The sequence below is a fragment of the Mastomys coucha genome, unplaced genomic scaffold (assembly GCF_008632895.1).
Source record: "Mastomys coucha isolate ucsf_1 unplaced genomic scaffold, UCSF_Mcou_1 pScaffold20, whole genome shotgun sequence".
Classification (NCBI taxonomy): domain Eukaryota; kingdom Metazoa; phylum Chordata; class Mammalia; order Rodentia; family Muridae; genus Mastomys; species Mastomys coucha.
In genome coordinates, this window is record NW_022196903.1 from 42137230 (window position 1) to 42153655 (window position 16426).

Sequence of the window (16426 nt, forward strand, 5' to 3'; positions counted from 1 at the left end):
GAGGAGAGAAGAGAAGAGAAGAGAAGAGAAGAGAAGAGAAGAGAAGAGAAGAGAAGAGAAGAGAAGAATGCCTTAGTTGCACACCACAGCAGAACTGTCCATAAAAAGACTCAAGTTCTCACCTCAGTTTGGAACCTATCTGAAGCGCAACCCCTACCCACAGAAATCCATAGGGCAGGCTCCCCTCAGTATCATTCTCACTGTTGGTATGAAGGCCATGGAATGCATCTTGAAGAAATCTTAGTTCAAGGATCATGAGTGGCATCTGTGCCACACCCTTTTCTAGCCAAGATTCAAGGGTCATTGTGTAAGAGGAGGCAGAAAGATTGTAAGAGCCAGACGCAGCTGACAACTATTGTGAAGCAGCATTTCCCACACACAACAGGGCAGTTGTACACATGAACTCCCCGTAACTGCAATAGTACCTACAAGACCAAGAGACTATGAAAGCTCAAGCCAGACAAAATGCCCTCAGACAGGGGAAAGGTAGGCGTGAAGTCCCATCCCTAGCCGAGAAGCTATTGGTAATTGACACATGCTGAGCAAGGGAGACTCCATTTCCCTCAAAGATATGGCCTCCAATAAGTTGAACACGGACCAGTGAATGCCCACACACCCAGGAGTACATAGCTAACAGTAATTGGAATTGATGGGTTTAAAAACAAAACAAAGAGGAGAAGGCAAAGTTGACTAGGTATGGAGTGGGGAACGGATATGAGAGTAGCTAGGAAGGGGAAGTGCATGTAATCAAAACACAGTGTATGAAATTCTCAGGGCCAGAGAGTTGGCTCAGTGGTTAAGAGTACTTATCGCTCTTGAAGAGGCCCCAGGTTCTATTCCAAGCAACCAACAGTGGCTTGAAACTGCAGGGGATCTGATTTCCTTTTCTGACCTTTCCAGGCACCAGACCTTCATGTGGTGGTGTACATACATACATGTAGGCAAAACACTCATATACATAAACTAATAAATATAATTAAGTCCTTAAAAAGGAAATTCTCAAAAAAATAATAATACATATAAGGAATATGATTGACCAAAAGCTCCTACTAGAAACTTATTCTGTGTTCTGAGGTCTTTTCTTTGGGGACACAAAGTTCTTTCACCAGTGGCCTCTGACTCAATCATGGGCTGATAACAGCTTCAGGTGCCCCACCTACCTCTGCCTCACAGATGTGTGAGCAAGTTAGCTTATAAATCCAAAAGGCATGTATTCACAATAGCACAATGTGCAGTGCATGCAGGACAGTCTACACAGCTGGGGACACAACATTGTACACTTCAATGTGTATACTTCAGTGTGTATACTTGGTGACAAAACAGTTTATGTAAATGGACAAAGCAAAAATGAAACAAGACGCATATCAGAACTTGAGCTGTTGGACAATGGCATGAGTGAATTCTTTGCTCAATCAGTAAGGATTTTCAAACACTGGAAGAATAATCCTGAGTGGGTTTTTGGAGGTTTTGTTTTGTGGGAGAAAGAGTTTATTTTGTTTTATGATTCAAGGGTATAGAGCCCATTATGGTAGGGAAAGCCTGGCGGCAGGAGCATGAGGCAGCTGGTTACACTGTCATAAAGCAGGAGTGCATAGGAAGTGAGGCCAAGCTAGTAAACTTCAAAGCCCAATACCCCCACCCGACCCTCCCCCTCACACACAATGACTCATTTCCTCCAGCCTGGCAATCAACAAAACAATAAATCAGACCCTTATCAGAGGTGCCTCCCAATCTCTGTGGCACAGATGGCCCCATCCTCATTGATTTCAAGGTAGTAAAGGAAGAGAGTAGGAAACACAGGTCCATACCTGCTCCCATACGGTATTTCTACCAAACACTGACAATGAATCCAGGTGTAGCAATAAGGTTTGTAAAATAATAAGAAACGCCTTCTAATCTGAACATGTTGTATTGCAAGTTTATATGATTTAGTTTTCATGACATCTATTGCTTAGTAACCGTTCACAGAATTTCTAAAAATTTAAGCAGCCGCTTGCATGGGTTGGTATGAGCTAACTAGCACATCAGGGCTTCTGTCCTCTTTTTCTCGTGAATAGACTTAACACTTTATATAATAGCTCACCCTGGCCTCAGTTACCTCCCTCCCACACAGGCACCTCTCACTAATAAAAGCTTGACATGTTGAGTCTCATCCTGATGCCTGTTCCACCTAACCCAAGGGAGAGGCGATCTATCCAAGAAGGCCAGCTGAGGGCTTGAGCCAGCTCAGAAACTGCCAACAGGCGAAGGAGATGTCATCCTGCCTTGCAAGTAGAACACACACAGCTGCTGGCACAAGGGAGGGCATGCGCTGCACAAGGACAAGCCACAGAAGGCCAATGGCTGCACAGGTGGGTGGCAAAGCTGTGCTGCCACGGCACAAACACCACAAAAGCAGCTAGTCAGCCCGAGACTGTGAACAAGCCTATGACAGGACCACAGAGCCAAGGCGATCCAGTTCCAGTTCTACCTTGACCCAGAGGAAGGCCTTGGTGTGTGCGTGGGTGCCTGCTTGTGTGCGAGTGTGGTTGGTCTTGAACTTTTGATCCTGACATCTCAGCTTGCTGAGTCCTGGGAACACTGATAAGCTTTACCACACCAAGCTTTGATCTGTGCTTTAAAAGAGGACTCAGAATCCCCCAGAGAAATACCAGAAATGAGGAGATAAGAGAGGAATTCCAAGCAGAAAGAACAGAATATGAGGAAGTGCCGTGGCCTAGGACAGCATGCTCAAACTGGTTTTCTGAATCTTTTTTCATTTTCATTTAGGAGATTTTTTTTTTTTTGATTCCCTGTGTCTTTCTTATTGCCCGATGTAGTAGGCACCCAACAGTTACTTATATTCAACTCATTGCTGTTTTTTTAAATGGTGAGGAATAACCTGGAAGAAGGGTACTGTGAAACTTTACTAATAAGGAACTTAAGATAAATGACAGAAAAAAGTTAAGATCGTGGGTGGATCTGATCCTTGGATTATGGGTGTGATCTCAAAGGAATTTGTTGTTTACTGTTGTTACCAAAGGCATGTACTTTTTTTTTTTCAATAATGTGGCATTTTATTGTATTAACTTTATTTTTTATTTTTTATTTTTATTAGATATTTTCTTTATTTACATGTCATATGATTTCCCCTTTCCCAGTTTCCCCTAAAGAAAAAAACAAAAAACAAAAAGCAACAAGAACAAACCCCTGTTGCCTCCCCACTCCCCATGCTTGCCACCCCACCCTCTCCCATTTATTGGCCCTGGCATTCCCCTACACTGGGGCACAGAACCTGTACAGGGCCAAGGCCTTTCCTCCCATTGATGATCAACTTTGTAATCCTCTACTATGTACATGCTGCCAGAGCAATCAGTCCCACCATGTATACTCCTTGGTTGGTGGTTGAGTCCCTGGTAGCTCTGAGGGTACTAGTTAGTTCATATTGTTGTTTGTCCTAAAGGGCTACAAACCCTTCAGCTAAAGGCAGGTACTTTTAACTAGTAAATGGAGTTACAGCTCCTCATTTTGAAGCTTTCTTCATGTGAGAACATTATATACTAGGGTTTTCTAAAGGAAAAGAATTGACAGAATTTATGGGGATTATTGTTTTGGCAACGGCTCACTCGTTAAGAGCACATACTTCCAGAGGACCTGAGCTCAAATCCCAATACCCACATCAGGTGGCTCACAACTGTCTCCAGCTCCAGGAATATCTATCTGATACCTCTGACCTCTTTAGGCACTTATATACACACAGACAAGCACATAATTTAAAATAATAAAAATTTAAAAAATTTTTAATGGAGTAGAATTTATTAGTGTGACTTACTGGCTGTGGTCTGGATAGGCCAGCAATGGCTGCTTTCTTATGGAAAAGCCAGTAATCCAGCAGTTTTTCTGTCCATGGGATGTCTTAGCAGTTACAATCTGATACTGAAGTCCCAGAGGATTCCTAGAGGGGTGCTCATCTTCAGTCTTCTTTATAACGCCCAAAGAAGCAGGTTCTGACACCAGTGAAGGAATACAGTAGGATGGATGAGTTCACGAGCAAGAATGAGGGCAGAAGTTTCTTGCGTATTTTTTTTTTATATGCCTGCCACCAGAAGTTGTGGCCCAGATTTAGGGTGGGTCTAGACCATGTGAAATGATCTAATCAAGAAAAACCTTCACGAATGCCCAGCTGCTTGGGTTGTAGTTGATTTCAGATATAGTCAAGTTGACAACCAAGATTAGCAATCAACAACATTTTGTAAAAATAATGAGTGAAAGGTATTATCATTCTGTCTAAACTCCACCCCCTCAAATTACTTGGCAACAGCCAGGAAGGCCTGACCCACAATAAAAGGGTTTGCTTGCCCCGCCCCCTCCCTCTCTTGATCTCTTGCTCTTGTCTTGCTTCTCGCTTGTTCTTGCTTTCCCCTTCCTCATTCCCTTCCCCACCTCCACATGTTCATGGCCAGCCCCTACTTCTCTATTCTCTCTCTCTCTCTCTCTCTCTCTCTCTCTCTCTCTCTCACACACACACACACACACACACACACACACACACACACTCTCTCTGCCTTTCTCTGCCTCTACTACCCTCTTAACTCTGCTCCCCATGCTCTGAATAAACTCTATTGCATTGTATTGTGGTGTGGCTGGTCCCTCAGGGGGAAGTGATGCCATGGCATGGGCCCACTAAGGCATCCCCTTCCCCCATACCCCATCACATCCCCATAGAACATATTCTTTATCTTTTATAAACACATCAAAAGGGTTAATAAAATAAATTTAATCCACAAGATCAACAACAAATAGGGGTTCCGGAAACCTCAGAAATAGTAAGAAAGAAGAAAAATGGCTTGAAGTTAGGGTGAAAAGATTTTCAAACAAATTCCATATCCACCCATACCATCAATGAGATGCAAAGTTTGGCTTAAGATATACATACTCTTCAGATTATATGTTTGTCTAGATTTTATTGGAAGTTCCTGGAGAATACACAACAGAGGGCTAAGAAAAAAAAAACAGAGAAGGGATATCTACAGAAAGCAGTAAAGAGAAGAGCATTCCATCACCCAAAGAACCATAGTGTGGATCAGGAAGGACATGGAGGGGTTGGGAGAGAACATCCCCACTGTGCATAGAAACACTATCTGACTGACTACAGTTTCCGCAAGGGAATGGTAACAGGCTTTTTACACATTTGATGGAGCGTTCAAAGAAAACTAGCCAAAATTTAAAAGTTAACCTAGAATGAGCCCCCAAGAAAAACTAATATACAAGGGAGGAAAAAACCATGTCATAGCAATGAAGGACCAACAATGAAGCCACAGGCAGCTGTTATCCTCAGCAGGTAGGGGTGGCTGCTGGTATAACTAGAATGGGGTGGGAGTTGCATGAGCTTAATGCATAAATGTGGAATAAGAGCAAACAGGTTACATTAAAAAAAATGAATAAAACAAGAAACAGCAACCACAGGTGAATAGCTGAGAAGAATCACAGAGCAGCTATTCATAAACAAAAGCTGTTTATAGACCTATTATGCTGTACTTTTAACTATCTACATTTACACAATTTTAGTAAGGTGTAACTAGGCCAAATATGTTGTCAAAACCAAACAAAGAATAGTCTTGTTGTCTCATAAAGAAACACATGACCAAAGCCAAAGTTGCCCAGTGTGGTGGTTTGAGTAAGAAAGGCCCATATCAGCTCGTATATTTGAATGCTTAGTCATCAGGGAATGGCACTACTTGGGAAGGATTAGGAGGTATGGCCTTGCTGGGGGAAGTGTGTCACTGGGGTGAGCTTGAGGTTTCAAAAATCCAAGCCAGGTCCAGTAGCTGTCTCTCTTCCTGCTGTCTGTGGATCCAGATATAGAACTCTAATCTATCTCTCCAGAACCATGTTTGCCTGCACACCACCAAGCTTCTCGCCATGATGAAAACAGACTAAACCTCTGAACTCTAAGACAGCCCCAATTAAATGCTTTTTAAATAAGATATGCCTCAGCCATGGTGTCTCTTCACAGCAAAAAACACTAACTAAGACACCCAGGAAGGTAATCATTTTTGAAAAAGGCTAAAACAATCTCTAAACCTAGCTATCAAACACATTGGCCAAAATAGTTTGTCTTTTCTTGCTGATATAGGTGGCAATTGTGTCTCATTCTGTTGGTAGGAGCTCATCTTCCTAGCCTGATGCAATTGGCTACACAGTGCAAAGAGAAAGGGGGTGACTCAGAAAATATGGGACCTTTTTGGGTTTACTACCTTTGATAGGAAAAAGAGAAAAATAAATAATATTTTTCACAAGACCTCTCAGTTTGAGGCAGGAGAATTGCTGTGAGTTTGAGATCAGCCTGGGCTATATAAGTTCCAGGCAAGCTTGAGCTACTGTGTGAGACACTCTGAAACAGCCAACCAAAGTTTAAGTATAGCCATGACTATGCACATGAAAGAACCATAGCCACAGCACCACAGCATGTGAGTCATGAAGGTTCCTATTAACTCCTACCTAGTGCTGTGTCCACACAAAGTGAACCATGTTCGCTTAATATGTAACCAAACTGCAGCCAAACTTGAAAATACATTACTAGTAACAAGTAATCAATTGTCAGCTGATTGTAGCAGCTACATTGTAGCAGCTAAACTTTTAGCCAGTCACAGCTAAAAAGTCAAAGCTAAAATGAAAAGCTAACCCCAGGAATCCAAATCAGGCCAGTGGTGATTTAACCCACACCGCTTCCTGTGTGTTCCTTCGATAAGCACCACCTGTCTCATGCTTCTGGGCAGAGTGCTCAGAACCTTGTCCAGCTTGTTTGACTCACAAATATTGGACTTGTGCAAATATATTGTTAGATTTAATCCATTCAGGGTTTTCATAGTCTATTGAAGCATAATTTGTGAGTATTCAGTCGTGCACTCACGAGGAGGTTTGACTTTGAAAACAGGCAGATTTCCTCTTTCCCAGAGCCGGCGCAGGACCTGTGTCTCTTACATACATGGAGTAGAATCATGTTCTTGGTCTACCCAAAAGCTTTTCTACCTAGGAGAGGGGGAAAAGGTTTTTTTTTTCTTTTCTAAATCATAAATTGCTAAAACAAAAAAGTATTAAATATGTTTCTCTCTCTGATCTTGCCAAAATCTTCCAGGTAAGCACTAACTCTCTTCAATATATTTTTCATTGTAGATGCTCAAATTAAAACAAAACAAAACAAAACAAAACAAAACAAAACAAAACAAAACCTACACTCTTACCACAAGTTAGAAAAGAGGACCAATATGCACCTGGGAATGGAAGAGTCTAAAACCAAGATGCTCCTAAACTTAATCTCTAGCTTTTCGCTTTGCTGCATGGCATTGGATAGGTCACTCTACTTCTCAGCAATTCAGTTCTCTCCTTGTTTGCAGTCTATAGAATTCTGGGCTGACAATAGTTACAAGTGCGACCCAACATGGAATCCTATGCTCACTTAAAGTATTATAAGATAGGGATAGGAGAGCTTCTAACTTGATTGCATCAAAGAGCTTTTGTAATATCCACAAAATGCCTCAGCAGCATACTCTATGCATGCTAGATATCACTAGTATGAATATTTGGCTGGCTCAGCCTCCCACACAATCACAAGGATCTGAGTTCAATCCCCAGAACCAATGTAAAAGAGCCAGATACAATGGTACCTGGTTCTCGAGAAGCAGAAACAGGCATATTCCTAGGGCTTGCAGGCCAGCCAGCCTAGCCTAATCTCATAAGCCCCAGGCCAAGAGAGATTCCATTTCAAAAACCAAGGTGGGTGGCACCTGGGGAGGAATATGAAAGGGTGTCCTCTATGCTCCACATGTATGTGCACACATATGCATACTCAAGTGCACCTGACCAGGGATTGGTTAACCTATCTAGGTCTTGTCCCCTGAGAAAACCTGGTTCTTCCTCTCTCAGCATCCATTAATGGCCTATAGTTCTTCATCTAGAGGTGTGGTCCTGAGAGATGTTTCCCATCCATGTTACCATGTCAATTTACACCAGATCTTTTGAGTCCCGTGTTATACTAATGATTATCAACAACTTACAAAATGACCCCAAGCTCAGCTAGGATGACAATGACATTTTCTGTGACCGTGGAAGGAAAAAAGTGAAATGTACTTTTAGGTTCATACCTGCTGAGACACTTAGAGAAGATTACTTACATTTCCAATTGAATGATAACTGTTTCTACTCCATTTCCTTTCATAATAATCAAAAACAGCCAAAAGCACAGCTATGAAATATTTCTGAGTGCTGCGCCATTTTGATGGACATTGACAGATTAAAATTCCTAACAAATACACCCACCAAGGAATGCTAAAGCACAGTTCCAGGAAATTTTTCAGGGCAATGAATTCAATTCTTGTCACCATAGCAACCAGAGGACTCACTCTTATTATTTTCATCATAGCATTTCCAAATATTTTTTTTCCCTCACAGTGTATAAGCCACAGACAAAACCAGACTGGCATTGACTATGGTGGGGGTTAGGCTATAAACTAGGAATTTCCCTCCTGGATTAAAGATTACTCCTGAGTAGCAAAGTTGCTTGGATCATCATGAGTCATATACTAAAGTCTTCATAACATTGAAAGAAAGATTTACCTAAGAACTTGGGGTCTGGAGAAATGTCTCAGAGGTTAAAAGCATTTGTTGTTCTTCCAGAGGCCCACATTTAGTTCCCAGCACCCAGGTCAAGCAGTTCACACTGCCTATAACCCTAGCTTCATGTCTCTCTTCTGGCCTCCATGGGCACTTGAATCCATGTGGCACAGAGAGAGAGAGAGATTTATACTTACTTACACACACACACACACACACACACACACACACTTGGGTTGGTGCTACAGAACCATGAGGGCCTGAGCCACAGCACCTGCATGAAAGCAAGTTATGGCAGCATGTGTCCATAATACAGTGTTGGTATGACTTTGACTTTATGCTTTGACCATATTTCTTTTCCTGCAGTTCCAGGACCCAAGCCCCTGCCAAGGGAAATGCCACTGTCTTTCTTTCTCTTTTAATTCTACCCTAAGATATACAATAACAGCTCTCCCCTCCTAATTTCCCCCAGCTCAGCAATATAGTCACTCTTAAAACTAGTGAAAGCTCCAGGAATCAAAGAACGTATGGCATGGGCACTCTGAAGGCCTCTGGTTCCAGCACAGTGCAGCCAACCAAACTTCTGCCAACGATGAAAGAACTCCACAACTACCCTGTGAGTGTGACAGCCACTAACCCGGTGTGGCTACTGAGGCTAATATGACCAAGGCACTGAATTCTAACTTTTTTTCATTTTGATGAGTTTAAATTTAGGGAGCCATGGTGGACAGCACAGCATCTATTCTATTCCTAGATCTATTCATGGAATCCTCCCAGAATACCTCTTCACCTGTCTTATAATGTGTTCTTCCCCTACTGGGATCTTGAGTCTGTGTCCTGAGGTTCTCAGTCCTCTTATTCATAAGACTGACCTGTAGGCAAGACTGTGGGACATTTTCTTGATTAATGATTGATGTGGAAGAGTCTAGCTCACTATGGGAGGGGCCACCCCTGAATTTTGTAAGAAAGCAAGCTGAGCAAGCTACAAGGAGTAAACCAGTTTTGTAGTGTACCTCCATGGCCTCTATGTCAAGCCCTGCCTGGAGTCTCTGTCCTGGCTTCCTTTATGATGATACAAAGCTTTCTTCCCCAGGTTGCCTTTGGTCATGGTGTTTATCACAGCCATAAAGAGCAGACTGTAATAGCAACCTGCTATTCTCAGTACACCAATTTCACCAAAACACACTAGCACAGGGCAGTGCAGTCTGACTCAGCCTTTCCCAGTGAGCTGTCAACAGCCCCACCAAGTTCCTCCTTCAAGTGCATTTCTAATTTCACAAGTTATATTTAAAAAAAATAATCTCATAGCAACATAAAAAAAAGAAAACATGGCTAAAATACTAAAGTCTCCTGGTGCCTTCTCCAATTACTGATGCCCCTCCCTGTGCATGGCATAGAAATGCAATCTGTCATTTCTGCTCTTAGCTGCAAACACACTCTCCTGTGAGAACAGGGCTTTGCTGTCTCTCTCTCTCTCTCTCTCTCTCTCTCTCTCTCTCTCTCTCTCTCTCTCTCTCAGCTGTGAGCCACTTTCTCTTCCACAGCCCTAATCAGGGTGCTCAGAGGTAAATCAATTGTCTTCCTTCTTTTCCTTGGAAAATTACAGATCATTCATTCTCTACTTTTCTTCCATTAAAAAAAGAGAAAGGTATCAATATAATGTAGGAAGCTCAGAATGAGTGCAGTCCTGAGAGAATGTGTATCTTGACATGGGCACAGCCTTGTAAAGGACTCTAGCCTCACACTCATGGGAAAATGGCAAAGCCTTCCTCTCTACCCCTTATGTGGATATTGAAAGTGTATACAGGAAATGTCTCCCATAGCTTTCTCCCTCTGGGAGTTTACAGCCTGAAGATCACTTTCCTAGAGAATGCTGCTGTCAAGATTAGCTAACGCTGCCTCTTTGATACTGATGTATGCCATAAGCCCTACCTCTTTGTTCAACTACATGCAATAACACTGTGTCTCTATTTAACTGTATGCAATACCTCCACCTCTCTGTTCTCAGCTGTATGCAATACCCCCGTGTCAACCATACACAACACACTGAGCTTCTGGGATTCTGCAGTTCCCACTAGAGATCCCAGTCCACTTGATCACAGCTTTTCTGTACATCCATGTATCTTTCTGTCTCTTCTTCATTTTCTCAACTCTCAGTCAGATCCAAGTTCCAGGAAGCCAGGCAAAGACTTGGCAAAAATGGAGATTCCTCAAAAAATAAAAATAGAACTTCCATATGATCCAGCCATGTCACCCCCAAACTATTCACTCACAAATTTGGGGCCAAAGACTTCAAGCCAACACATTACAGCCACACTTGCACATCAGTGTTTGCTGCAGCACTATACACAACAGCTAAATTATGGGATGAAGCTAAGTGTCAAGAATGGAGGAATGGATTGGGGAACTGTGATTTACGTGCACAGAGGAATGTTTTTAGCCATAAGGAAGAATGAAGTGATGTTATTTGCAGGAAAATAAATACAACTGATGATCATCACATAAAATTAAGTCAACCTCAGAAAGAGAAATATATGTTTTCCTTCATTTGTGGGCTCTAGATTTAATAGGTACATAAACCCAAATATAAAAATGTCAGGAAAATAGAAGTGAAACTTCCTAGAGGAACAAAAGGGACTAATGAGGTGGGCAGGAAGGGGAGGGTAACAGGGTATTTTGTTAAAACATTATGTACTTGCATGGAAACAGCCACAAGTAACACACTGCAACAATCATTTCGAGTTGTAGCTCCCTGTTGCTGCTGTCATCCCACCTTGCGGTCATGCTCCTCAACTTCTTGATGTTCTCTCTAGTAGCATCTTGTTTTAAATATTGGTGGATTTTTACATAGTCTAATCTCTAGTTTCTTGGCCTTTTCTCTTCCAGTGGTTTTCTCCACTGAAACCCCTTACACAACTCAGGCAGCCACATCTATTGTCATACCTCAGCTTTTGTCATTACCATGAACTGCAACTCTGATATCTCTGCCATAGCAAGCATCCAGGCAAAGACTTGACAAAAATGGAGATTCCTCAAAAAATAGAACTTCCATATGATCCCATAAAACCTCCAGGCATAAAGAGAATCAATTTGCTTTTATTCTCAGCAGATAAATAGATAAATAAAATGTGGTAGATATAGATAATTGTCTTAGTTTGGGTTACTATTGCTATAATGAAATATCATGACTAAAGCCAAGCTAGGGAAGAAAGGGCTTACATTTCCATATCCACAATCTATTAAGAAGTTAGGATAGGAACCTGGAAGCAGGATTTGATGTAGAGACCATGGAGAGGTAGTGCTTACTGGTTTGCTCCCTGTGGCTTGCTCAGCCTGTTTTCTATAGAACCCAGGACCACCAGCCCAGGAGCACCACTCACAATGGGATGGGCCCACCCACATCAATCACTAAGAAAATGCTCTACAGACTTGCTCACAGCCCAATCTTATGGAGGGATTTTCTCGATTGGGGTTCCCTCCTCTCAGGTGACTCTAGCCTGTCAAGTTGATATAAAATTATTGAGCACAACTGACTTCCTGTCAACTTGACACATAACTTTTTTTTTTTAAGAAATAACATTTTTTCTTGGTTCATCCCCACAATCTAAGGTTAATAAATACCACAAATATAAAACATACCACAAACTTCAAATCCCATAATCTTTATCAATTCAAACACTTTACAAGTTGAGTCTCTGTAAAAATCCCAGGTCTCTTTTAAAATCCTTTCAGTCTTTCAACTGGGGGGTTCTATAAAATCAAAAATATGTTAAATATTTTAATAGGTCAAGAGGAAAGAACCAGGACATGATCTGAACAAAGCAAAACCACATTCCAACAGTATAAATAATTTGATGTCAAATATCTGGGAGTCACTCACAATTCTTTTGGGTGCTTCTAAAAGGCTTGGGTCACTCCTCCAGCCCCACCCTCTGCAGCACACTCAGCTTGTCTTCTAAGCTCGGGCAGGGTCCACTCCACCGATGTAGCTGTCCTGAGCAATCATCCCATAGTACTGGAATCTCCAAAACGCTGGTATCTTCTACTGTAACCGGCCCGCACTTTTACCAGTTGCCTTTCCTGGCCTCTCTTCATGCTGCAAGGCCACAACTTTTCACTATGACCCCTTCAATCCTGGGGCTTCCACTGCTACTTTGGCTACACCTTCACCAGTCACCCCTTTTCTGGCTTCTCACAGTGCCAAGCCTCAGGTGTTCTCCATGACCCCTTTCATGTCTTTAAAACCAGTCCCACCTAGAAGGCTCTTACACGTGACCAAGTTTGGCTGCCAGCACATGGTACAACTTTGGCTGCCTCTGAACACAGCTTTCACATGCTGACTTTGAGGAGACATCTCAGAAGATTTCACCTCAATGACGCTGGCCTCTTCTTAATCACAGTGGATTCGTCAGCCTTAGGTGACCAACATCAAGTGTCCCAGCAAAATAAAGGTTTTTTTTTCTTTAGTGATGTGGTTGCAGCAAATACTTCAGCTTCAGCTGACCAGACACCACAGATTCTTCACACAAATGGCCCAACAGAGTCTTCGTTTCCCTCTGAAAATTCACAAGCCTCCATCTTCTGAGCTATTCTTAATACTCTTATCTTCCAAACCCTGACAAAACAGCCCACTGGGTTCTCAATGCTCAATTGCTCTTCTAACCTAAAGTTACAAAGCCCTTCCACAATCATCTCAATAACAACATGGTCAGGTCTGTCACAGAAATACCCCACTATCCTAGTAACTTTTTGTCTTAATTTGGGTTACTATTGCTATGATAAAACTCCACAAACAAAATCAAGTTGGAGAGCAAAGGGTTTAATTTGCCTTGGTTCCATAGTCCATCACTAAAGGAAGTTAAGACAGAAACCCGGCAGGGCAGAAACCTGAAGGCAGGAGCTAATGCAGAGGCCATGGAGAGAGGCTGCTTACGGTCTTGCTTCATATGACTTGCTCAACCTGATTTTCCACAGAAACCAGGACCCCTAGCCCAGGAGTGGCACCACCCACAATGGCTTGGGCCCTCCCACATCAATTACTAATTAAGAAAATGCTCTACAGGCTTGTCTACATCGCAACCTTATGGAGGCACTTTCTCAGTTGGGGTTTACTCCTCTCAGATGACTCTAGCTTGTGTCAATTGACATAACAGGGAGAAGAAAAGCGGATCAAGCTAAAAAGGAGGATGGAAACTGGAGCAGTGGCCTAGTCAGACTATTTGTCACAAATATCTGAGGAAACAGCTTTGAGGGAGAGCTTACTTCTTGTGACTCACAATTCAGGGGGGTTCTGTCTATGGTGTGTGGCTCTATTATTTCTGGGCTGTGGTGAGGTAGAACAATGTGACAGCAGGCATGTGGTAGAAGAGGCTGCTCAAACATGGCAGCCAGGAAGCAGAGAGAGACGGGTCCAAGGCAAGATCTAGTCCCCCAAACAATTGCCCACTCCCTCATGTTTCTAGCATCTCCCAAAACAGAGCCACCAGTAGGTGACCAAATATTCCACATATGAACCAGTTTTAGGAGTTTTGAGGCCAGGGAGGAGGGTTCCTATTTACACCATCAAGCACCTTAATAATGGGAGGGCCAGAAAAAGAAAAGACACAAAAAAGAAAATATTTATTTATTTTAAAAGGTATTTCAAAAAAAAATCCTAGGAAATTGGGTGAAACCACTTGATACACCATTTGAGTGATTTCAGCATTCAATAACAAAACAAACCAATACCACATGCCCACTCCCAGTCCTAAGAGAGGGTATCTGAGCTGTATTCAGGAGACTGGGCCCTTCCAGATTAACTGCCTGAACCTAAATGTTGACCTGCCACAGAGAAACTGCCTTTGATTTTTCATTTAAATTGTTTCAAGGACAGCAATTAAAAACACATAGGTATTTTATTTCTAGAGTTTTCCATGGTTTTGGACCACAGGTGACCATAGTTAATTGAGGCTGCCAAAAGTGAAACCTAGGACATGGGGAGTCACTGTATCCAGCTCCAGCCCTTCTAACCTTTGTGTCTCACCTAAAAGGGAGAGAAGGGAAACTGGAGCTCAGAAGATATGAAAGCTAAAGGACTAAGGCTCAGTAACAGGACCACAAGCCGCGTTCACCCTTTTTCACACGGACCCTCAGCAACCCAGCAGCGGGGATCCTGTGTAAAGGTTATTGCTAAAAGGATTGCTAGCCACAAACCCTATTTGTTTCTCCAAAAATAAACAAAAAAACCCTACCCTAAACCTAAGGCAACAACCCAAACAAGAACATCTGAGGAAATTTTACCCTCTATACACCTATGACTACAACAAACAGCTCAACTTCCAGTCAGAGTTTCTTAAAATCTCATAAAACCTGTACTAGCATCCTGTTTAGTTTGATTCCTTTAGCCCAGTACGACATATCTGATCATCACTGAAGCACACTTGTCATTTGTGACAAGGAATGTTAACCCACAGGAAACAGAACGTGAAAGACAAGGTAGATTGAGAGGCATACTCAGATTGGGCTGAAATTTTGTAAGCCTCAGGCTAAGAACTTAGAATAACTTGTACACATCACCGTTGTGAAAGAAATCTCTAAAGAGTTAGTGTGCAGAAGCCCCAGAGAGCAACCTATAACAATTGGCTCTAAGTGGGCTGTGGTGGCTCACACCTTTAATCCCTGTACTCACTAAGGAGGCAGAGGCAGGAGGATCTCTGAGTTTGAGAGCAGCGGCCTGGTCTACAGATTGAGTTCCAAGACAGCCAGCTCTACACAGAGAAACCTGGTCTTAAAAGACAAATTAAAAAAAAAAAATCAGTTCTAGAAGCAGTTGCTTGGGTTTGAACCCCAATTCTACTATCTGTGTGAACTTGAGCAGCTACTTAATTAGCTTCTGCTTTCCTGCCATGGGAAGTTAGAGAACTGCCTGAGCATTTTGAAAAGCTTATGCCTAAGGTAGTATAAGGATAACTAACAGCCAACATCTGTATACATCCAGCTTACACATTTAAAGTGAGCTTGAATGGTGACGGCCATTCTTCTCACTGCCTAACTCACAGACAGAGCCAAACAGGAAAGATGATCAAACCCTATGGCAAGTTGTGAGCAGAACTGACTCCAAATGTCAAAATATAAAGGTTTTGAATCTGGCTGGGGGGCTGGAGAGATGGCCCAGAGGTCAAGAGCACCTGCCGCTGTGCAGAGGACCTGAGTTAGGTTCTAGGCACCAACATCGGACAGCTCACAACCACCTTCCCTTTAGTTCCTGGGGAATCCAATGCCCTCGACATGCACACATGTTCATAAAATAAAATACTCTTTTTGAATCTTTTTACTTATTTGCTTGTGTGCTATAGAATCCGACTGCTTCCCCTCCAGATGTCCCTTCAGAGGCTATTTTTCCTTCATGATTTAGGAGCTATTTATGAAATATGTTACTGGAAAACAACGTTCTCTTCCTATGGGTTTTTGTGACTTAAATCATTAAGCTTTTTCCGAGGTGGAAATAATATAAAAGGTGTCATGACTACATTAAATATTTTTCAAAGATAGAACAGCCCAAATAAGAATATAGTTTTTTATATTATTACAAATATATTATATATGTATAACTACATGCTATACATAATTAACATACAATTATATGTAATATAATTAATATTATATTAATATTAATATAATAATATAATTATATAAATTATATAGTTACAAAATAAGAATATAAGAAATAGTTGCCAATAAGAAGCAACTATTATTTATGTATAATGTAAGAATATATGAATGCGCAGGGCAGTGATGGCACGCCTTTAATCCCAGCACTTGGGAGGCAGAGGCAGGCAGATTTCTGAGTGCAAGG